This window comes from Lontra canadensis, unplaced genomic scaffold (genome assembly GCF_010015895.1).
Source record: "Lontra canadensis isolate GAN:19392208 unplaced genomic scaffold, GSC_riverotter_1.0 scaffold84, whole genome shotgun sequence".
Classification (NCBI taxonomy): domain Eukaryota; kingdom Metazoa; phylum Chordata; class Mammalia; order Carnivora; family Mustelidae; genus Lontra; species Lontra canadensis.
This window is the reverse complement of record NW_022631078.1, coordinates 6,434,565-6,457,489: the sequence shown is the minus strand read 5'-3', so window position 1 is coordinate 6,457,489 and position 22,925 is coordinate 6,434,565. Positions and strand designations below refer to the sequence as shown.

The window sequence follows — 22,925 nt, the reverse complement described above, 5'->3', positions numbered from 1 at the left end:
GAGAGAAACACCCAGTTAAGGGGATGTTAGATTTCATGGAAGAAGGAGCAAATAAAAAAGGCCTTGAAAGCCCACATCTCCAGAGATGGAGCGCAGGCAGGGGGCACGGGCACGGGACTGAGGACACGGAAGCCGCAGGAGAGCACGCGTGTAGGGAAACCAGGAGATGGGCCGGGAAAGGCAGGGATGGTCAGGGGAGCGGCCTCCTCCAGAGCCCTGAGCAAGGCAAGGCCTCCACATTTAAGCCGGCACACAACTGAGAGGGACATGACAAGAGCTATGCTTCAGACGCTATCCTGCAGTGGTTAGAAGCTGGACTGGGGAATAAGGAAGAGTCACCCTTCGGGACACATGACAGCAGCGCAGGCAGGTCTCCCACTCCCTCACTCGAACCACTTCCCAGCTCTCCTCTCCACAGCAGCCTCGTCTCCTGCTCAGCTGCTCCTCAGCATCTCCTCTAGGGACGCATCTTTGAACTCCTTTGCTTAAATCACTAACTAAAAAGGAAAATAATTTAAGAGTCTGTCCTACAAAAGTGATTAGAGGCACATCGTACAGACTGATAGGACCTATGGCACAGACTCTCCACACCAAATATGTGAGCCCCTACTGGGTCCCATGTACAGTGCTAGGCAACAGGGATGGACAGGGGAAGGGGCCCGGGTCTACCACATGGAGCTTACACTTAAGTGGAAGAAAGAGATAAAAGACAACATGTCAGATAAATGCTGTGAAGGGAGAGAGTGAGGCAGAGAGCAAGTGCGAACACGGGGGCTGTCTGAGCTCGGGTGGGTGGGGAAGGAAGGAGACAGGCAGTATGCATTTCTAGAAGGTGCACATTTTACATTATAAGAGAGAAGGAGGTTTTGGAGCCACAAAGAGCTGGGTTCAAGACTGGATTCTATCAATGGCTGAGTGACCTCTTGCAAATGACTTAATCTCTCCTGAATCTCTTTATCTCCATTTTACAGGTAAAGTACTGACCTTACAGAATATAAATACTGTGCACTTAATAAAAGATATATAAATGTTAGCCGTTAGATCAGTGGTTTTTATACACATAAATTATCTTGCTGCTATATTTGCCATAAACTGTCTAAAACAAGTAAATTTTTGGGAGATGAACCAGCGATAACAGAAACCTGGGAACTGGGGTGCCTGGGCGGCTCAGCAGGTTGAGTGGCCAACTCTGGATTTGGGCTCAGGTCATGATCTCAGAGTCCAGGGACTGGCCCAAGTTGGGGTCCATGCTTAGTGCTGCTCAGTGCTGCATCTGCTTGTCACCTCTCCCTCTGTTCCTCCTGCCCCCCTCAAAGTCTCTCTCTTAAAATAAATATATGGACAAAATCTTAAAACAACAACAACAAAACACACCTGGCAATATTTTGTTAAAGAGTATTAAGAACCACCTTCATCTACACATAAAAATGCAGTTCTAGGGGCGCCTGGGTGGCTCAGTCGTTAAGCGGCTGCCTTTGGCTCAGGTCATGATCCCAGGTTCCTGGGATCGAGTCCCGCATCAGGCTCCCTCCTCAATAGGAAGCCTGCTTCTCCCACTCTCACTCCCCCTGCTTGTGTTCCCTCTCTCACCATGTCAATCTCTCTCTCTCTCTCTCTCTGCCAAATAAATAATTAAATAAAATCTTAAAAAAAAAGAGGTATTTATTTTTAAAAAATGCAGTTCTATTATTCAGTGACAAAAAATGAGCTACCAAATCACAAAAAGACACGAAAGAAACTTAAATGCATATAACTGAGTCAAAAAAGCCAACTGACAACACTACATACTGCATGATTCCAACTCTATGACATTCTGAAAAAGGCAAAACCATAAGACAGTAAAAAGATGAGTGGCTGCGAAGGGTGGTGGGGGGAAGAGCAGGTGAACACAGACAGCCTTGGGGCAGTGACACTACTCTTTGTAATACTGTAACGGGTACACATCTTTCTCCGATTCTCTAAAACCACAGAACAACACAGCTTCAAAAGTAAACTGTAATATAAACTATGGGCTTTGGGTGACAACGATGTGTCAATGCAGAGTTATCAGTTGTGACAATGCACCTCGCTGGAGGGTGATACTGACAGTCGGGAGGCTGCACAGGCTGCACGTGTGTCGAGGCAGGAGGTGTGTGGGACGTCTCCGTACCTTTGCTCTCAATTTTGCTGAAACCTAAAACCACTCTAAAAAATAAAGGTGGGGGGGCACCTGGGTGGCTCAGTGGGTTAAGCCGCTGCCTTCAGCTCAGGTCATGATCTCAGGGTCCTGGGATCGAGTCCCACATCGGGCTCTCTGCTCAGCAGGGAGCCTGTTTCCCTCTCTCTCTCTCTCTGCCTGCCTCTCCATCTACTTGTGATCTCTCTCTGTCAAATAAATAAATAAAATCTTAAAAAAAAAAAAAAAAAAAAAAATTTAAAAAAAAAAATAAAGGTGGGGTGCCTGGGTGGCTCGATTGGATTAGCGTCTGACCAGCTCTGGTGTTGATCTCCCGGTTCTAGGACTGAGTCACTGAGCCAGCGTAGGGAAGCCTCGCTCAGCAGAGAGTCTGTGTCTCCCTCTCCCTCTGTCCCCCACCCTGCCACTTGTGCCCATGCTCTCTCTCTAATAAATACAGAATATCTTTAAAAAGTAAAAAAAATTTAAAAATAAAGGCAATTTTTTTTAAAGTGCAGAAAAATATGTACTGAACTGTAAAAAGTTATCTCTGGAGAATGGTATTATACACCTCTGTACTGTTTTATACAGTAAGCACATACTAATTTCATAATAAAAAGACATGTCAATAAAAGACAGTTATAAAAGTTAAACTAAAACACAATGCTAACTTTCTTGACTTGTTTTTCTCTAACATACATAATTCTCTGTGTAACTACTTCAACAAAAATAACTATTTTCAGGCGCCTGGGTGGCTTAGTTGGTTGGGCCACTGCCTTCGGCTTGAGTCATGATGCCGGAGTCCCGAGATCGAGTAGCGCATTGGGCTCCCAGCTCCACAAGGAGTCTGCTTCTCCCTCTGACCTTCTCCCCTCTCATGCTCTCTCTCTCTCAAATTAAAAAGAAAAACAAAAAACTATTTTCGTATGACCATTTCATCTCTAAGAGTGGTAGGATTTTTTCAAATTTCTAACTGGTAAGACTCAAACCTTATTCTTAAGAGAAAATAAAATATTATGAGGTATATATTTTCATAGAATGTTAAGCTGAATCAGGTCAGCAAAAGAAAGAATATATTGGCTTACGGACCTAAGTCTGAATATTTATAGATGAACGGAGACAAAATTTCCTATTCTCCTATTCTCAAATGATTTAATTTAGAATGAACTAAAACAGAGAGAAAACATTAGTCTGCTCCTCCTTAGGAGCCTATATGACCTAGTAATTTGCTAATGAAATCAGATATATGCCTTCTACAGGGCTGATGCTGTGGCTTTCCATTAGCAGAGACAGCTCTCGAGCTGTGCCACCACTGGGCGCCTGGAAGAGATTTCCTAACCACTCACTCACTGAGGAAGCTTCTGCAGCAGATGCATGTGGACTGGTATCAAATATTAAGAATATTGGCAAAAAAAGGTAAGTAGAGATGATGCTTGGTCTGTTGAGAAGGATTCCATAAATATGTAATCCCAGCTACAATCGTTGGAAGTCACTTCCAATTCTCCCTCTTTCTAGATAAGTGGGTTTTTTTTTTTGGTTGGTTTTTAAGTTATTTTATGTTTTTAAAAGATTTTATTCATTCGACAGAGAGAGAGACGGGGGGGACACGAGTGGGAGGAGAGGGAGAAGCAGGCTCTGTTCTCTGCTGAGCAGGGAACCCCATGAGGGGGCTTGATCCCACGACCCTAGGATCACAATCTGAGCCAAAGGCAGATGCTCCACGGACTGAGACACCCAGGGGGTCCCTAAAAGTTTTTATTTTTAATTCCAGTTAGTTAACACAGTGTCATATTAGTTTCACATGTACAATACATCCAATTCTCCTTAGTAACATTTTTTTTTTTAGATTTTTATTTATTTATTTGACAGAGAGAGATCACAAGTAGGCAGAGAGGCAGGCAGAGAGAGAGGAAGGGCGGGGGGAAGCAGGCTCCCTGCTGAGCAGAGAGCCCGATTCGGGACTCGATCCCAGGACTCTGAGATCATGACCTGAGCCGAAGGCAGCGGCTTAACCCACTGAGCCACCCAGGCGCCCCTCCTTAGTAACATTTTTAAGGTTTATGTCTTCAACACAGGCATACGAAAAGCCAAAAGAGCACCAACAAAAGAAATCATATTTACATTAAAAGACTGCTGAAATCTTAAAACCTAATATTTTGATTCTGAAAATAAGTCACTGGGTTTTTTTTTTAAATCACTAAACCAGCAGACTGAGCTGGCATCCTTTGAAAGCCCAGCAAGGTAAGTTCAATGAGAACAAGCAAGAGATAAACTCACAGGACTCATTAATTCAGAAAGGGATCATGAACAGAGTCCAAGGGAAAAAAGGAACTAAGGCTTCCACGGCATGTTCTCTTGAGAACTGGCAGCAAAATTCATTTATTAAACACACAAAAACTATTTGCTAAGCACTAACTATGTGCCACGCACTCTTCTAGGCACTGGGGAGATGATGAGGAACAGAAAGTCCCTGCCCTCACACACCAATGGTGTTCTAACGAGTAGGTCCAGGCAATTCCTGGGCTCCACTCTGCTCCTACAATCCAAACCCAAACTCCTTCCCTTCAGACGGGTCCCAGATTTATTCTGCAAGAGTTACCACCCCGTTCATTTAAATTAAACCCAGAACTGCACTGTGTACAGATTAAGGGCACAGGGTCTGCAGTCAGGATGCCTGATACCAAATCCTGGCTCTGCTGCTTTTTAGATGAGACCTTGGGTAAGTTGCTCAACCTCTCTGTTACAGTGTCTTCATCTAAACAAATGGAGGAAATAGGGCTGCCTGGGGGTCTCAGAGGGTTAAGCATCTGCCTTCAGTTCAGGTTGTGATCTCTAGGTCCTGGGATCTAGCACCACGGTGGGCTCCCAGCTCAGCAGAGAGTCTGCTTTTCCCTCTGCCTCTCCTCTCCGCTCATGCTTTCTCCCCTCTCTCTCCCCCTCCACCCCTCTCAAATGAATAAATAAAATCTTAAAAAATAAATAAGTAAAATAAAAATGGAGATAATAGTACTACCTCATAGGATTTTTTAAGAATTAAGGAAGTTACTGGGCGCCTGGGTGGCTCAGTGGGTTAAGCCGCTGCCTTCGGCTCAGGTCGTGATCTCAGGGTCCTGGGATCGAGTCCCGCATCGGGCTCTCTGCTCAGCGGGGAGCCTGCTTCCCTCTCTCTCTCTCTCTGCCTGCCTCTCTGTCTACTTGTGATCTCTCTCCGTCAAATCAAAAAAAAAAAAAAAAGAATTAAGGAAGTTACTATTCTTCAAGTGTTTGGAACAATATCTGGCACTTAGAATTATTATTTATATAATTTTATTACCTATTATTTAGTCCTATTTATTCTAGGTTTTGATAAATAAAAGATCCTCGCCTGTTTTAGAATCAAGTGGGTTGATGCCAAAATTTCCTATAAATCCATTTATTTCAACCAGCTGCTAAATTTTGCAGATCTTTCTCGTGCAGACTGGAGTCTTGACGAGGAAGAGGCACAGATGATCAGTTCACCAGCCCTCCCCCCCACTCCCCGCAACTAGTCTCTCAATATCACGCCTCTCTTCCCCAAAATCTTGTTCCGTTTATGAGAATCCAGTGCTCTGGCCCAGATCCAAGGCTCACTCTTCACCCACAGCCCCTTCTGACATCCCTTCCTTGTCATTTCCAGGCCCCCTGAATAGCCCCAACTTTTCCCTTTAATATGCCACATAGTTGCGGGCCTTGGTTCTTGAAGGACCTTCCCTTGGCGTGCTCCTCCCCGACTCGGCCACTTAGCTCTCTCCCAGCCATCCTCCCCGGTGGGGCTCGCGTGTCTGGCCCTCCCTCGGTGCCCTCCACTACTCTTCCCACACTTAAGCGGAAGTAAAGCCCCGCCCCCAATTCTCTCCTGGAACTCAGGCTACCCCTATTTTAGCCTTACAGACCCCACGGAGAGTTTACGAACGGGAATCTTCCCTGTCCGACTCTTTTACAGCACCGCACTCCGGCGAAAGGGCGGGGTCTTAGGTGTTCCGCGTTTCTGGTTCCTAGCGCCACACGAAGTCCGCAACCTCGGCTGAGGTGAAATGGGAATGTTCATTTTCTCTGATACTTCATTCCTATAGGCCTCCTTTAGCCTTGTGCCCCTTATCTTCAGAGACAGCCCCTTGCTAGCCAATGTAAAAATATTTGCGTTTTTTATAAAAAAACAAACACTGAATAAATGCCGCAGGCTGCAAGACCCTCCCGTGCGGCAGGTTCACCGACACGGGCGCGCTGTGCTTGGCGCTGTCGTTTGGCGGGAATCCTGACGGCAGGTTCTTTAGGCCTCTGCCATCGAGTAGGGATTACTGAACACAAGCGGGTCCGTTCCAGGCTCTACAACGCCCCAGGAGAAACTGCTGGCCGTCCTCACGCAGCAGGCGGTTACTGGGTTTGTTCCCCTAAGCCACTACCCACCCCAACCCCCCCCCCCCCCCCCCCCCCCCCCCCCCCCCCCCCCCCCCCCCCCCGGCTCGTCTGCTGTTGTTTTCCTTCTCCGGGTTGAGAAAGAGCTGGCCGTCACTCTCCAACACATGCTAAGACCCTTGGTAACTTACTGTGTACAATACTTCATCAGGTTAAATTAACTCAGTTCTTTGGCTGATATTTTCTCTGAAATTTTTCCCCATTCTTAAACCATTTTCATTATTCTTAGGAACACTCTGCATGTTTTTTGTTTTTGTTTTTACAACAAATCCAAATTTAACATTACTCTTTTTTAAAAGACTTATCTACTTATTTGAGAAAGAGAGCCCGTGTAGATACGTGCATGCTTGGGAGGAGGTGCTGAGGGTGAGGGAGAGAAATCTGGAGCCACGGAGCCCTGACACGGGGCTCGATTTCACGACCTGAGCCGAAATCAAGAGTCTCGCTTAACTGACTGAGCCACCCAAGCGTCCCCAAATCTGACATTACTTTTAATACCTACCACGTGAAAGAGATCAAGAATTAAGATTAACAAGACATGCAGGCCACCTAAAAATACACAATTCTGTGGTGAGAAAGACACACGCTCTATCAACCGCAATGTACGACATACGTAACTGTGTAACATGTGGGTAAAGACAGAGGAGGAAGATGGGCATTCCAGAGCACAGCCTCACAGGCAAAGCCGGCATTTACTCGCAGTGCACTGACAGGCAAAATGCCAGATGCCGGGGCCATAAAATAAAACAAAACACAGCCTCGACTGCAAGGATCTTACCACCTAGTACAGTGGTGTTCGAAAACATTTTGCAGTTTTTCCAGCAAAAATTTTACACTTATACCCAAAAGCTAAGAAAGAGATGAGAGGGGGTGCCTGGGTGGCTCAGTGGGTTAAAGCCTCTGCCTTTAGCTTAGGTCATGATCCCAGGGTCCTGGGATCAAGCCCCACATCAGGCTCTCAGCTCAGTGGGGAGCCTGCTTCCTCCTCTCTCTCTCTCTGCCTGCCTCTCTGCCTACTTGTGATCTCTGCCTGTGGAAAAAAAAAAAAAAGTTACTGGTCTAATCAATGGGAACGGCAGAGGCATCTGGAGAAGGAGTGGAATCGCCAGACTTAAGGCAGGAAAAGCTGAGTCCAAATCACTGGAATCTAGACACTAGACAAAGAACTGTAAAGGTCTGATCAGTTTCTTGAAAAACCCCAGAGATGGAAAGCTCATCCTAACCACTTTCTACCCCCTCCATAATTCCTGTTTCCTTAGCAGCTCTACCTGCTTGCCACAGCAGTTTCCTCGGGTCTTTCTTGCGTTCTTCAAGCCTCCAACTCCCCACCTCACTCTTGTCCCTCAGCAGGATCTTCACAGAACACACAGAAAAGTACTGCTTACCTGCCCGCCCTCAGGCCTATGCTTTCCACCCACACACCTGCTTTCCTCCCAGAGGAGTATTCTCAACCGTCTGGACCAACGCCCCTGATCACAGCGGGCCCTGCGGTCTAGCGGAAGGCCTCCCCGCCCGCACGCTCTGCAACTTCAACACGGTCCCTTACTGCTCCTTCCCACTTCCCTTTACACATGTTCAAGGTTCTCACACATTTTAAAAAATGTCTTCTCGCGGCGCCTGGGTGGCTCAGTCGGTTAAGCATCTGCCTTTGGCTCAGGTCATGATCTCAGGGTCCTGGGATCAAGCCCTGTGTCCGGCTCCCTGCACAGCAATGAGTCTGCTTCTCCCTCTCCTTCTGTGATCTCTCTTGCAAACACATAAAATAAAAATCTTTAAAAAATAAAATAAAAAAAATAGTCTTCTCTTGACCCCAGATTTTCCCTGCAGCTATTTTTTACTCTCCTTTAACAGCCAAACTTCAGGCAGACTTGATCCCAAACCTACTGTCTCCACCTCACTTTCTCATGAACATACCACAAGTCGGCTTCACCTATCCCATCCCCTCCCCTGCCCTCCCCACGGACACTTGGACACTTGGCCATGGCCTCTGACTTGGAACACTTTCTGTCCTCGTGCCATGCACTCTGGGTTTTCCTCCAAACCCGTTGGGCTGCACCCCTGCTCCTGAAACACTGCCCTGCTCCCTCAAATGTTCGTATTCCTCGGTCTTGTCCTCCCCTCCGAGTCACTGTCATTATCAGCAACAATAACGAGGGGAGGGTTTAAAACTACAAAACCTCCCCAGTAAGGGCTGAACTCTGAAACTGTCAATGCTGGTGGGAGGCGCTCAGCACTCAGGCAGGGAAAAAGCAACCACTTCTCTCCCTCTCCATAGGCACATCCTTGTCCACTCCCGAGAAAAACCTGATCTATTTCTAGGCCGGACCACATGTGCTAACCTCCGAGTCTGAGTCTACAGCCCAGTTCCTTCTCCTAAGTGTCACATTTGTGCCTCAAACCCTTAATGCCTTCCCCAAACTTTAGTCCAAAATGAAATTCATCACTTTATACCCCAGCCCAATCACTTTTTCTCCACCACTTTCTATTTCAATGAATGGCACCACCATGACCTAGTTCCCAAGCCCGAAGTCCTTACTCTCCTTGGCCCCTTCTGCCTCACAGGGGGACCTCCTGAGCAGGCTCCTCAGGTCGCCACCATGCCCGACGCCTTCACTCAGTCAAGTATGGTCCCGTATGGGCCAAATGCTACTGCAGACACTAGGAATACAGCAATGAACAAGTCAAGCTCAATCTGAGAGGGAGGAGGGGCGCCTGGGGGGCTCAGTCATTAACTGTCTGCCTTCAGCTCAGGTTATGATCTCAGGTCCTGTGATCGAGCCCCGCATCAGGCTCCCTGCTCAGCGGGAGGCCTGCTTCTCTCTCTCTCTCATTCCCCCTGCTTGTGTTTCCTCTCTCGCTCTCAGTCAAATAAATAAAATCTTAAAAAAAAAAAAAATATGAGAGGGAGGAGACAGGAAAACAAAGAAAAGGCCAAGACAATTTCAGATTTGATCAAAGTTATGAATAAAATAAAGCTGGGTGATGTGATGGGGCATTACTTTAGACAGAGGGTCAGAGAGAACCTCCCAGAAAACTAAGCATTTAAAACTGAACCTGAACCACAAACAAGTCTCACACAGATCCGGGAAGTGGAGTGCTCCTGGGAGCGGGAGGAGCCAAGTGTAAAGGTCCTAAGGCAGAATTCAACTTCAGGTATTCAAAGAACAGGGGGACAGTCAACAAGGCTAAAAAGTGTGTGGAATGAGGAGGAGGCCGGGGCAGATGGGCTCAGAGGAAAACAGGGCAGGCAGGCTCTAGCCGGCCACCATGAAAGCAATGGAAAGCTACTCGAGGACTGTGGGAAGACAACTGACATAACCCAATCTGAATTTTTAAAGGTCACTTTAGCCGATAAGTGGAAGAAATGGTTTGGGAGGAGACCAAAAATAGGGGGTTGGAACACCAGTCAGGAGAATACAGTACAGTCCGGATAAGAGGGGACGGTGCCTGAGAAGGGAGAAACAAATTCAGGATAGGTTAAGGACATCAAGTGAACTTGCTGGGAGATTAAAAGTTGAAAGTGAGGGAGGAAAGAAAGGAATCTAGGACAATTCCTAGGTTATTTGTACGTACAGACAGTAAAATTACATGTAGTCTACGATGCAATCAGATTTGATGACTGCCTATCAAGACAGAGTATTTCCTCACTCTAGAAAGTTCTCTCATGTCCCCGCCCTGTCAATCCCCTTCCACTCCAGAAGCAACCACTGATTCAATTTCTGGTATCGTAGACCACTTTTGCCTACTCCAGCTCTTGTAAGTGGGATCATCCATTATGTACTTTCTTGTGTCTGGTTTTTCATCCGGCATTAATACCTGGGAGAGTCAATCTTACTACGTGTATCAGTAGTTCTCTCCTTTGTATTGCTGAGCGGTCTTCCGCTGCATGAATGCATCTGTTTATCCATTCTCTCACTGAGGACATCTGGACTATTTAGAGTTTCTGGCTACCGTGAATGAAGCTGCTATGAACATTCTGGTATAAGGCTTATTTGTGAACGTGTATTTTCATTCCTCTTGGACAGATACCTAGAAACAGAACTGCTGGGTCACAGGGTAGACAGACATTCAGCTTTTTTTTTTTTTTTTTAAGATTTATTTATTTGGGCGCCTGGGTGGCTCAGAGGGTTAAAGCCTCTGCCTTCCGCTCGGGTGATGGTCTCAGAGTCCTGGGATCGAGCCCCACATCGGGTTCTCTGCTCGGCGGGGAGCCTGCTTCCTCCTCTCTCTCTCTCTCTCTCTGCCTACTTGTGATCTCTGTCTGTCAAATAAATAAATAAAATCTTTAAAAAAAAAAAAGATTTATTTATTTGTTTGAGAGAGAGGGAGAGAGGGAGGGTGGGAGAGTGAGACAGAATCCAAGCAGACTCCACTCTCAGCGTGGAGCCTGACAGAGGGCTCGATCCCATGACCCTGAGACCGTGGCCTAAGCCGAAACCAACAGTCACACCCCTAACCAACTGCACCACCCAGGCACCCCATTCATTCAGCTCTTGAAGAAACTTCCAGTTTTCCAAAGCGGTAGCATCGTTTTACACTTTACATCATTTGCATCTTTGTAGATGGACTCTACGGACACTTTCCCTCCTTACCCCATCATCTTCTTTGCTGCCTGTCTCATGCTACTCATTCATTCAACAAATATCCTGAAGGATAAGAAAAAGGCTGGGCTGGCCAGAGTGCTCAAGGCAGAGGAAGTAGCATAAGAAGAAGTCCCTGAGGTGGGAAAGAGCTGGGTGCCTTCAGGAGACTTTCGAGAAAGGGAATGTGGCTGGAGGACGGTAAGCAAAGGCAGCAGGAAGGGCAGTCAGAGAGGCGGGCAGGGCCCAGGGTCCTGAGGGCCTGAGAAACGATTGTCTTCCAAGCACTATGAGAAACCAGAAAAAGATTTTAAGTGGAGGAGAGACAGGCAACCCTTGGCCACTCCGGGTGAAGCAGAGGAGAGACAGACAGGAGGAGAAATGGAGAGGCCATGCTGAGAGGCAATCACCATGTGCCAGGTATGAGATGATGGTGGCGCAGAGGGCAGTGGCAGGAGAATGGGCAGACTCCAGTCACAGCACAGAAACGGCACTGACAATGACTTGGTGATGGATGACATGTAGAGGAAGGGGACAGAGAGGGAGGATGCTAATCTGGGAAGCTTCCTAGCTAGTAAAACCACTCACGGAGAAGGGGACAGATGAAGGAGAAAGAACTTTCAAGGAATATCTATTCAGTTTTGGACTCACGAAGCTCAAGCTATTGGTGACGGATGCACGCGGTGGTGTCACGCCGGAGCCGGGGGAGCCGGAGAGATCCGGCTGAAGTTACCAGTGTGGGGCTCGTCAGCTCACAGATAGTCACGAAAGCCTGGGGGTATCCGAGAGCACCGGGGAGAGAGTACACGACAATACGAGGGTCCAGGCAACACCTACGGTCCAGCCGGAGTGGAGTGAGCTGCAGAGGTGGGAAGGGAGAGCTGGGGGACAAGCGGGTCGAAGAGAAAGTAAATGATCCGCCTCTGAGAAGACGCTTGTGACCTGCCTTTTTCTTTTAAGATTTTAAAAATTTATTATTAGAGAGAGAGGGTGACTGAGCATGAGTCGGGGGAGGGGCAGAGGGAGAGAGAGACTCTCAAGCAGACTCCCCGCCAAGTGCAGAGCCCAACGTAGGGCTCCATCTCACCACCCTGAGATCATGACCTGAGCTGAAATCAAGAGTCAGACGCTGAACTGACTGGGCCACCTGGGTACCCCATATGACCTTTCCAGTTAGGGTTCCACATCGTGGTAGAGCACCTTGTACTCCCTCATCAGAGCACTTCTGACACCCTGTTTATGTGCCCTTCTCTACTGGGCAGGTATGTAAGACCCCCGAGTGTACTCAAACCAACACACTTGGCAGGAACCCACCCCGGTCTAGTCCAGGATCTTGGTACAGAGCACACAGTGTTGAATGCTAATGTCCTGGACAAGTACCATTTACTGAGTGTCCCCTAGAGGTAATGCACCCCACTGTATACTTTTCCTATGTTAGTTCCTCTTCCGAACGGCCCCAAGGAAAGTGCGCTTCCATTTTACAGATGAGGAAACTGTGGCTCAGGCAAAATGTCACTGCCAAAGTGACAGAGCCAGACTGTGGCCAGACATCCTCCTTCACACACGCTCTGCTGCCTCCATGAAGTGCCCGTCATGTGGCTTCTTCACAGCAGGACTGTCCTCTCACAGTCCTGCCAAAGACATATGAAAGCTGTCCCCAGGTCAGTGGCCCACCAGAGCTCTAAGTCAGGGAAAAGCCCCGGGACGCAGCTCTGCTCGCCAGGACTCCTTGCTCTTGCCACAATGAACTGTCTCCAGACTCCCCAAGTGACGTTTCGTACTTAGGCTGCTTCAGAAGGCAGAAGAGAAATCTTCCACGAAACCAAGGTCTGGAGGTGAAAACACGGGACTCTTAGGGCTTAACTCTTGAATTTTAGAACTCAGCCCCATTTCAGAAATCTCCCCCTGCACCTAAAGGGCCTTACTCTAACTTCACAACTAATGCTGAAAGCGGCACGTGTTCCAGACCCAGACATGATCAGGACGGGATTATGTCTTCATGGGGCCTGAGAAACCAACACTACAGATCTGTGTGAAAAGTAACAATGGTATAATATTCTTTTCCATACTCTGATTTTCAGATTAACGTGCTGCCTCTGCTCTAACTACTACTACTACTACTACTTCTTCTTCTTCTTCTTTTTTTTGAGAGAGCAAGGAGAGAGAATGTGAGGTGGGGGAGGGGGGGAATCTCAAGCAGGCCCCACACCCAGAGTGGAGCTGGACACAGGGCTCGATCTCACAACCCTGAGATCATGACCTGAGCTGAAATCATGAGTCAGACGCTTAGCCGGCTGAGCCACCCAGATGCCCATGCCCTGACTTCTTCAGACTCGAAATACATGGGCTTTTTCAAACTGAGTGGGTACATTAGTACTCAGAGACTTCCTTTCGTTTTCCACTCAGGAGCAACTATTAATTGTCAATCTTCTGGTGACAGCATGGGCTACGGTGGAAAGAAAACCCGCCTCGCTGGCAAAGAGCGGAGTCTTGGCCTTGACGCCGTCAGCATAAAGCTGCATGAATCTGGAAGTCACCACTTTCCTCAGCATCTCCCCTGAGTTGTAAAGCCAAAGGGCCAGCTACACTAGCTGATTTCTAAGATTTCTTTCAGCTCTCTACAGAACTCTATAACCAGAGAGCACGGACACGGTGAGTAAAGGGATGCGGGATCCAGGAGGATGGCTGGAAAAGGCTGGGAGGATGAACCCTCCGGGCTATGATTAAACTACCCATCTGACCTGCACTGTTTCTCTCCCTGCCAGAGCCCCCTGACTCCCGAGCTATCCTTGCTTCCCGCAACAGCCCCCACAGTTCCACTCAGTCGCTCGGGATCCTCTGTTTGACGCAATGCCTAGCAGAGCGCCCTGCACACAGATGTTACTAATATTTGTTGGTTTCACCTGAAGCTTTAACCAAGTACGATGATTACAACAAAGACACACAAACACAACTGAAGAATGTTTCTAATAATGCCCAGCACTCACCAATATTATAACACATCTCTACTTTTTTTTTTTTTTTTTTAAATCAGAACTACCCTTTACAAGGGGGTAATCGTTTTTTTCTCTTACCCTCTCAGCTCCTTTGAGCCAGGTCCCCAATCACAAAGCATGAAGATATAAACAGAGGAAAGGCTTCAACCAACCTACTTCTATTCTTTGGATTAACTTCCCAAGATGCTCAGGGCTAAAGCAAATTACTTACTTTGTTTAATGCCATTTTCATCCATCCCACAGACCAAGTCTGACTGCCCTGCTGGCAGCAAAGGCATCAGAAGATGGAACATCTACTCTCACACAGCATCCCAAGTCACTACCATATTGTCTTTCTATTCTCATCTCATAGTTATCACTACCTGATATTCTTATTTACTTACTGTTTACAGCCCATCTCCAGGGCAGGTTCCTTTTCTCCCTTGCCCACAACTGCATCACCCATGCCTAGAAAACCGTCTATAAACACCTGTTAATGAAAACCAGAACACGCACAGAGGGCCTCCGTCCCCATTCAGGGATGTGATGTGCAAACATGGAAACCACCTTCCCATCAGGCGCTGTGGCACTCAAGTGTTCCAACGATCTTCCGCCCTTCCCTACAGAACAGCTTACACGTGCACACTACAATAAGGATATTTCCCCCTACAGCTAACGTTTTCTCTTTCTTAACTTCCCCACAATGAAGCATCAGATAACAAGCCACAGATACACCAATAAGTCACCTTCTAGTTCATCTTCCTGCTGGGTTGTGCGCATTACCTACAAAGCAAACATAGCTCTAACGCGAAAAGTACTGATTGTGTTTGTCACCATGAGAACCTTTTCACCCACACTGCACACATCACAGGTATTAAGAGGATTTTTAAGCAGCCTAACTAATAATAAAAAAAGCTATCCAGTCTAAGTGCAATGTGCCCAAATTACGCGCTATGAAAGCCAAGACTTCATTATATTTCAAATGTGTAACTTTGATGTACAGTTATACTCCAACATAAACAGGGTTTTACAGTTTTGCTTCATTTTGTTACTTTTACCTCCACAAAAAGAAAATGAAGGTAGCAGAGTCAGAAACCTCAGACAGATCTAATGAGCACTAAGGTGCCTTGAACACAAGCAACCTTGAGGAAGAGAACTTAAGCCACACAAGGGACTGTCTTCTGGAAATGTATCTTTTCAGTCCCATCTGGTCAAACACAGACCATGCAGTGCAAACCTGTGTGGCAGCACAGACTGGAAGAGAGACAGCCCCTCATATGATACCATTCTCTGAGCTGATACAAGAAGTTTCTGGCTCAAAGACAGAATGGCAGAATTGGGAATGAAGGAGAAATTTTTTAGATTATATCTCAGGTATACTAGCAAAACTGGCTAGTTATAGGGAAAGTGAAAGTGTATAGAGGTCCCAGGGGTCACTAAACCAGAGTCTGGTTTGGTGGCATAGCTGCAAAAACCATGCTTTCCAGTATTTTGCCCAAGTCCAGATTTCCATTTCACTATTAACTTAAAAAAAAAAAAAATAGGGCACAGCAGGAAGTACAGACTCCAAGGCCAATCTACCACCCGATGATCTGTGCGGTGCGCAGGCAGTGAGCTATAACGGATCTAGTCAGGCTTTGCAGCCTCGGGAAGGATGGCCAATCTCTGACCCTCACTAGCTCTTGGACCTCTCAAGAAAAGGAGAGATCACTTACACCTCTCAGGTCTGCTGGGTAGATTCGATAAGACAAATTAAACAACTGGGACAGAACCTAGCATAATGGATTTAAAAAACAACCATAAAAAGCCAGCACAAATATTAGCATTCTTTCCTATCCATATGAAGAAAAAAGCTGGACTCACCAGACGTCCAACTTTAATTTCTTGGTCTAAATGGATGTGATTTAAACTACACTCCATTCCATTTTATGAAATTAAAGAAAAAAGTATGCCACTAAGAGATTAGGGAACCTAAAACCCATGTCTCCTAACATCTTACTACCTTAGTAACCTTCTCTCATGTGCACACACGAATCACCTCTAAGTTTTATAATCATCTTTTCCTCGTTATGTTGTAACACAAATACAAACATATGTGAGTATGAGAACGACTTACAACTTAAATAACCAGGATTTTTAAAATCCCACACCAAACACTAGGTCATAATTCGATATACCCACACAGAATAAATTACTTATTCTGAGAAACTCCCAATTATTACTCTGTGTAGCCATATTAAAGTGTCTGCCTATGTGACAGGCCCCATGTTAACATATGAGAAAAATTACACCAATCCATCTCCAAAGTCAACACTATGAGCACACATCCCCTTGCTGAGACCCTTTCTGAAACTGTACAGACTGAATTAAAAAAGTGGCAGAAGACACATTACACTACATTAGGCACACGCCCTCCAAGCATCAACAGGACCAGAAATTTAAGACAGACAAGACCAGAGCTGAGGCTGGTCTAGAAGGACTAACCAGTCAATAGCATGGCCTAAGGCTCTCACACACCATAAAATCAGTGAAACTAATTGGGGTTCTGCAGCATCTGAGAGGAAGCATTGGCCACCATTATGGAATAAACTGGGGATGCAAACAATTAGTGCACCCTGAGGTGACAGTTAATTCCACCAGCATACCATTTCACAGGAGATATTATGGAATTCCACTTTATCCCTACTCTTGAGAATACTGAAGTTGGAAATTTCAAAAATTAGCCAAATGCCAAATATCCCTTCAACGAATTTTAAATAAGGTCCCTCCACAATTCCCTGCATAAAAAGACCTTGGAATTCTTTGCAGCCAACCAACACACACAGACCCCAATACACTTACATTGTCCACACTTCCAAACAGTCAAATGTTCTCTGAAATCTTTCTCCTGATAACTTTTTTGTACAAAGACAAAAAAACATAAGACATACTCAACACAGATTATAATACAGTACACTTTCTGCGAAGCACAGAACAGTATCTGGGATTTGAGGAAAAACTATGCTAACCAAGTTGAAGAAGGAAAAGGCTGGATACTAAAAAGTGGGACAGGATCTTAAAAGCCAGCGGAGAAACATCCTGCATTTCTCAAGAAGTCTGCCTCTGTACAAAAGCACAAGGTAGTAGACCAAAAACAAACAAACAAACATTAAAAAACCAAAACAAACGAGAAAACCTACCCACAAGCCCTGCAGTGTTTGACCTAGAAGGGAGTCCTCATTTAATAGAAAAGGAAACTGGGAGGCTTGAGAGGGTAGGTAACTTGGCGGGGGTTACAGTTTATTTGGGGGCAAACCTGGAAGTCAATTCCTGGTCTCCCAGGTTGGACCTCACAGCAGTTTCCCACTCTACCCACGTAAGATCTACCCCTGCCACCCCATGTAAAATGTTTCATAAAATTCTTCACTGAAGCTGTTAACATAAGGGTCCAATTATCATTCAGAGATCTGCCTGTTAGATAATAGCTTGAAAATTCCATCCATTTTACAGCAGTTACCAGAGTCATCTAATCTCGGGGCGGGGGGGGGGGGAGCAAAGAGAAAAGGAGGAAAAAGTCCTAATTTTTATCTGTCCCCTAAGGGCAAACGAAAGGGATGCCTACAGACCGGCAGACAGCTCTAGCATCCACAACCACAAAAACAGACAATAATCCCCACCCACAGGCCCAGGAAAGAGACCGCTCTGCGCTCCCCCCCAAAACACACCGAATTCCACTCCCATCGCAGCGCACGGGAGGCATTCCACCTCCAGCCGCTTCCAAGCGAGCTGGCCCAGAGGGGCCGCTCTCCTTCAACCACTCCCCCCGCCCCGAAGGAGACAGGAGCTTCAACCTCAGGCCCCTAAACGGGCGCTCGCTCGCACCCGGGACCACGGGATCCAACACCCGCCCCGCTCACCGCGGCGGGGGGGGGGGGGAGAGGAGAAAACCGCACGCAGGAAGTGTGTCCCGCGCTCCGCTCCCCGCCCCCCCGCGTCAGGACCTTGCGCCCCGCCAGTCGGTACCTGTCCTCCGCCCCCAACAGGCGAGAAGCTGCCGCGTCCACATGGCTTCAGGTGTTCACATGGCAATAAACGGGCCCCCGTCCCTCCCGCGGCAGGGCGCGCTCCGACTCCCGGCTGCCAGCGCCGCTCCCGCCCCAAGCCCAGCCTTCGCCCGCCGGCCTCGCCCCCAGCCGCCACCAAGAGGCGAGCGCCGCGGGACGCCGGGGGCTGCCCGGGGTCCCGGGGTGGGTGGCACTGACCCCGCGGACCCCTGGGCGCCGCCCGCTCACACCCGCCGCCTTTGCACCCGAGGCCGCGACAAGCAGGTACCTTCCGCCGACACCCTAAGGCTAGGACTGGTGCCGAAGCCCTACCGGACTCCCAGGCCAGACCCCTCAGACCCCTCAGCGCCCTAACGCCAGGCCGGGCCCCTTCCCCTCCGCACCCCCAGGCCAGGCCGCTCCTCTCTGCACTCCTGGGTCGGGCCAGGCAGGGACCTTCCCCTCAGCACCCGGTTCCCTGGCCTCGGAGTCCAGGGGGCTCAGCACTTCAGGTCGGCCGGGCTAGGACCTCTGCCCCCGGCCCCCGAGGCCGAACACCCCGGCCCGGCCCCAGCCGCTTAGCTCTGACCCCTGCCCCTCCCCCTCAGGCCCGGGCGGCGGTTACCTGCAGGGGCCCCCCGCCCGGTCCCTCGGCCTCGGCCGGGGGCGGGAGGGGAGGGAGCGGCGGCGGCGGCAGCCGCGGGCGGCGCGGCGCGAGGTGGGGGTGGGGGAGCCTCTGCCGCCTCCAGCTCCGGCGCCCCGGCCGGCGGCGGGGCGGGCCGGGGCCGTGGCCCCTCGAGCCTCGCTCCGGCCCGCGCGCTCGCTCCCCGGTCAGGCGCGCCTCAGGGCGGGCTCCCCCGGCGGAGGCCGCGGCCGCCTCGCAGGGGCCGAAAGCGGCTCGGCTCGGGGTTTTTTCTCTCCATTCTCCCAACACACAGGAAATAACAGAGCGTCAGGTGACGGCGCGCGGCCAATGGGGAGGCTCCGGGCCGCGGCGCGCGGGCGGGCGGGAGGGCGCGCGGCGGGGCGGTGCGCGCGGCGGGGGCGGGGCGGCAGGGGGCGGGGCCGGCGGGGGCGCGCGTGCCCACCCGCGTGTGGCGCCGAGGCCTGCGCTCCGCGGGGCGGAGGCGGCGGAGACCCTCCGTCCGGCGGCCGGGGTCGCGCGGGGCTCCCCTAGGCAGCTGCCCGGCGACGCGCGTGCGGCTGGCCGCCCGCACAGTGCCATTTTGGCCGGCGGCTCCGGGCCGTCCTGGGAGTGGCCGCGAGCCAACTTTCTGGGGAGTTGGTGGCCCGGAATCTCTCCCTGGGATTTCTGGAGTTCCCTGGAGCCTCCAACGCCAGAATCGCGCCTCTGGCATCCTGGGGAACCCGCGGGCTAGGGCCTGGCCTCCCCCGGGGAACCTGCTGAGTGGGGCCGGGCATGGGGGCAGCTTCTGACCGCCAAGCGCCCTTCGTCCGGCGCAGAGGGCCTGGTTCCCTTCCCTCCTCTGCCCCTTAGAGCCGCGTGTCCTTGGATGAATGACTTAGGCTCTCTAGATAACAGATAACTTCCTCAGTTTCCTCCGCAATAAAAGCGAGGAGCTGGGAGGCCCACCACCCTCGCATGTAAAATAGATACTCACCGAAAGCCAGTTGCCTTGGCCCGCGGCGGCATTAAAACGCTGCAGCGCCTGGCTGACTGGACCCAGGGTCCAGAATTAATTTGGAGATAAGGTGGAGGATTTGCAGTGCCAAGGCCTCAGGCCGTTCCCAGCCTTCTTTTGCAAACCTCATGTATGTTTTATGGAGCAAAGGAATGGCTTTTTGGCGGGGGGGGGGGGGGGAGAAAATCTCAGTTGTAGAACCACCACTGGGATGTTTGTTCCCTGTGATCCACTACTATCAAAAGGGAGAAGGCCCGTGGGGGTGGGATGTGTTGGGAGTGTTTGTGATCCTAATTCTGGCTCACATAGGGATCTGGCCAAATTCTCTCCCCGGTCTGGGCCTCAGTTTCCGACTGGTATGTAATGAGGGGAGTTTGAACTAGGTGCTCCTAATGTTGGCTAACATTGCTGATTCTAAATTAGGCCCCCATCTGCCCTAGATGTTAGGGGAGTATGTGGCTTCCTTTCCTGAAGCAACCCAACTTGAAAGTCATTTGGAACTGGAAGAGTGCTTTGGGCAGCAGGTGGAAGTTGACAGGAGCCAGGTGTGGCCTGGGACCGATTTCAGTCCATTTGAGGTACAAAGCTCCCCTGGGCCTGGGTCTACCCTTTCACCTCTAGCCTCACCTAGCCAGAGACAGAAATGCTTTACCTTGCCTCAGCCCACCCAAGGAGGGTCCTGGCCAGGCAACACCTCCCCCAAGTAAAGGAATCCGAGGCAGGGCCTCAGTTGGTCCTGGCACTCAGGAGGATGTGGTTGAGGAAGGCAGTGATTTCTCCTGGCTCCTGTCCAATTTCACAAAGTGGGGGCTGGCTCCAATGTGGGTCAGGGCTATTCTTGGAGACTTGATTCCCCAACACCTCCTGCATGCCAAACCGGGTGCCGGGCTCTTCCGGGGCAGAGCTGAAGAGGCTGCTAGGCCCTGCCCTCTGACTGTTCCATTGTTCTGTGAGTTTCATTTTCAAATTCTTTGGCACTAAGACTTTTAAAAGACCAGTGCTGGTTTCTGCTTGGGTCAGGGCTGCAGAGCGAAAGGATGGGGGTACTCTCAGCACACATGCATGTTTTCTGGACAAACTTAGAAGGATGCAGGAGAGCTTTCTAAGCACAGAGTGGTTGGGGGCACCCTCAATTTCTTGAGAGAACTCATGAAAGGAAGCCCTTTTCCGTAGTCTCCTGCCCCATCCTTCCTTCCTTTCCCCTCTTCCTCAGTTCACTCAGGTCTCAGACGGAGGGACTGAAACGTGAAATGAATGGTCACAAACTGTGCAGAGAGCCTCATTCAAAAAGGAAAGAATGCAGATAGAGAACTTGAGTCCAGGATCTCATCTGCTCCTGCCTCCGGTCCTGGGACTGATTCTATAGCCCCCTCTCTCCCAACCCCTTTGGACCCTGCCAGGACATTGCCCAGCCAACCTCTACCTGGAAACTTCCCCAGTCCCTGGGCCAGGCCAGCCTGGATCTCTTCACCCCTGGTGGCCTGGAGTCACTTTTCCTTTCAGTACCACTTGGAAAAAGAATGTGTGGGCATTATGGCCAACAGACAGATCTGGGTTACTCTTGGGCTGTGTGGCCGGACAAATCACTTCACCTCTCTGAGCTCTGGTTTCCTGAGCAGTAAAAGGGGATAATAAGGTATCATGGGAGCCTAAAGAGATCTGCATAAAGAATTCAGTACAATACCAGGCACATATTAACAACAGCTACAGTTCCACGAGATGGCCACAACAGGACACACGAGCAGACGGAGGCTCGGAGAGGGCAAGTTACCGCCCAAGATTCCACAGTGGCCGGAGCTCAACTGGGGAAGTCCTCTTTGATCACATTAGAGTTCCTCCATTGTTCTCTTGTCTCATCTGCGAGAATCTTGTTTTTCCTACCACTTTAAGGAAGGGACAGTAGATCTGTTTTTTGGTTTTTGGTTTTTTTCCTCTCCTAACCTAGTCTACTGAAAAAATACTTATTGAACTGAATCAGTGGTTTCAATTCCAGAAGCAAAATTAATCCTTTCCCTCCTCCTCCGGCGCAGAGATGGCTTTTGGAAACCCTGTGTCACTCCCTTTATTACAAACTCCTCTGCCCTCCTCCAGGCGCCTGGGCCACTCCAGGATTACAAATGGAGCCTTCTGCCTCTAGGTCACTGATTCCGCTACCATCTGTCAGCACGGATTGATTGAGGAGCCTGGCCTGCTCGGCAGATCAGTGACTTGTGCGAAGTGAGCCGGGGTGTCAGTGCCTTCAGTGGCAGGCGGATGGCCTTTCTCTCCCTCTCTGGCTCTCAGAAGCACGTGCACAGCCCTCACCTTTATCCTTCACCGGGTCCCAGCTCCCCTTCCTCTCTGGAGTTGCCTCCTGCTAACTCTAACACACCAAGAGGGAGGCCTGGAATGCCTGCTCGCCGTCCTCCAGGAGACCACTTACAAAAGCCTCTGGTTAACAGAGTGAGGAACCCCCACCACAGCCTCCTGTGAGGCCTGTCCCAGGCCAGGCACAAACAGCAGGGGTGGCCAGATCCTTTGTGGACATGCCTTCCTTCCACACAGAGCACTTAGCTGTGGGCTAGGCCGTGAGTCCTGATGGAGGGAGCACAGGGGCTCACAATAAGTCCTTTCGGGGCAACAGCAGGGCAGGCTCTAAGGTTAAGGGAATAGGGAAGGCTCTAGAGGGAGTCAGGGATATCAACACTCGTGTGTGCATGCAGCTGCCTGCTGTTCTCAGGAAGGCTGTGCCCAGCACACACACACAGGGGAAGGAGAGCTGAGGTTGCAGAGGGGGGCGGGGTGGGATGCTACACTGACATGCTTCTTCACATGAATTTGTTTCACAGGGTCTCACAGGGACCGCTGCTTAGGAGGCCCACCCTGCCCTCCACCCCACCCTTCCAGGATCAAAACTGTGGCTCCCTCCTCAGCTCCCAGTGGTGACACAGGGCTGTGCGGGACTGTATCCTCCTCTCCCGCGGGGCTGTGAGTATCCGCAGGGCAGAGACATCCTGAGCAGGGCAGGGCATCCTATCCATAAAAATGATAACAGTAGGAATCCCGATACAGACCCGAGGGATCCAAGCTTACTGGGAATGGGCACTGTGGGTTTGTGGCAACCTGATGAGGTTGGC

General features: G+C 49.7%; 1 protein-coding gene and 1 pseudogene across 3 annotated transcripts in view; one reads left to right on the top strand and one right to left on the bottom strand.

The window, feature by feature from the left end:
* The window catches only part of TCF20 (transcription factor 20), a 104,014-nt gene extending 85,163 nt beyond the window's left edge, over positions 1-18,851 (bottom strand). For 2 of the 3 annotated variants that reach the window (XM_032882854.1, XM_032882852.1), the window contains exon 1: positions 18,792-18,851. The gene's annotated coding sequence lies outside the window, so the exon portion shown is untranslated. Of the gene's footprint in view, positions 1-18,146; positions 18,170-18,791 lie in introns of those variants that run through there. The other variant, XM_032882853.1, reaches the window with a different exon arrangement.
* LOC116882517 lies at positions 9,187-22,680 on the top strand (annotated as a pseudogene).
* The last annotated feature ends 245 nt before the right edge of the window (positions 22,681-22,925 follow it).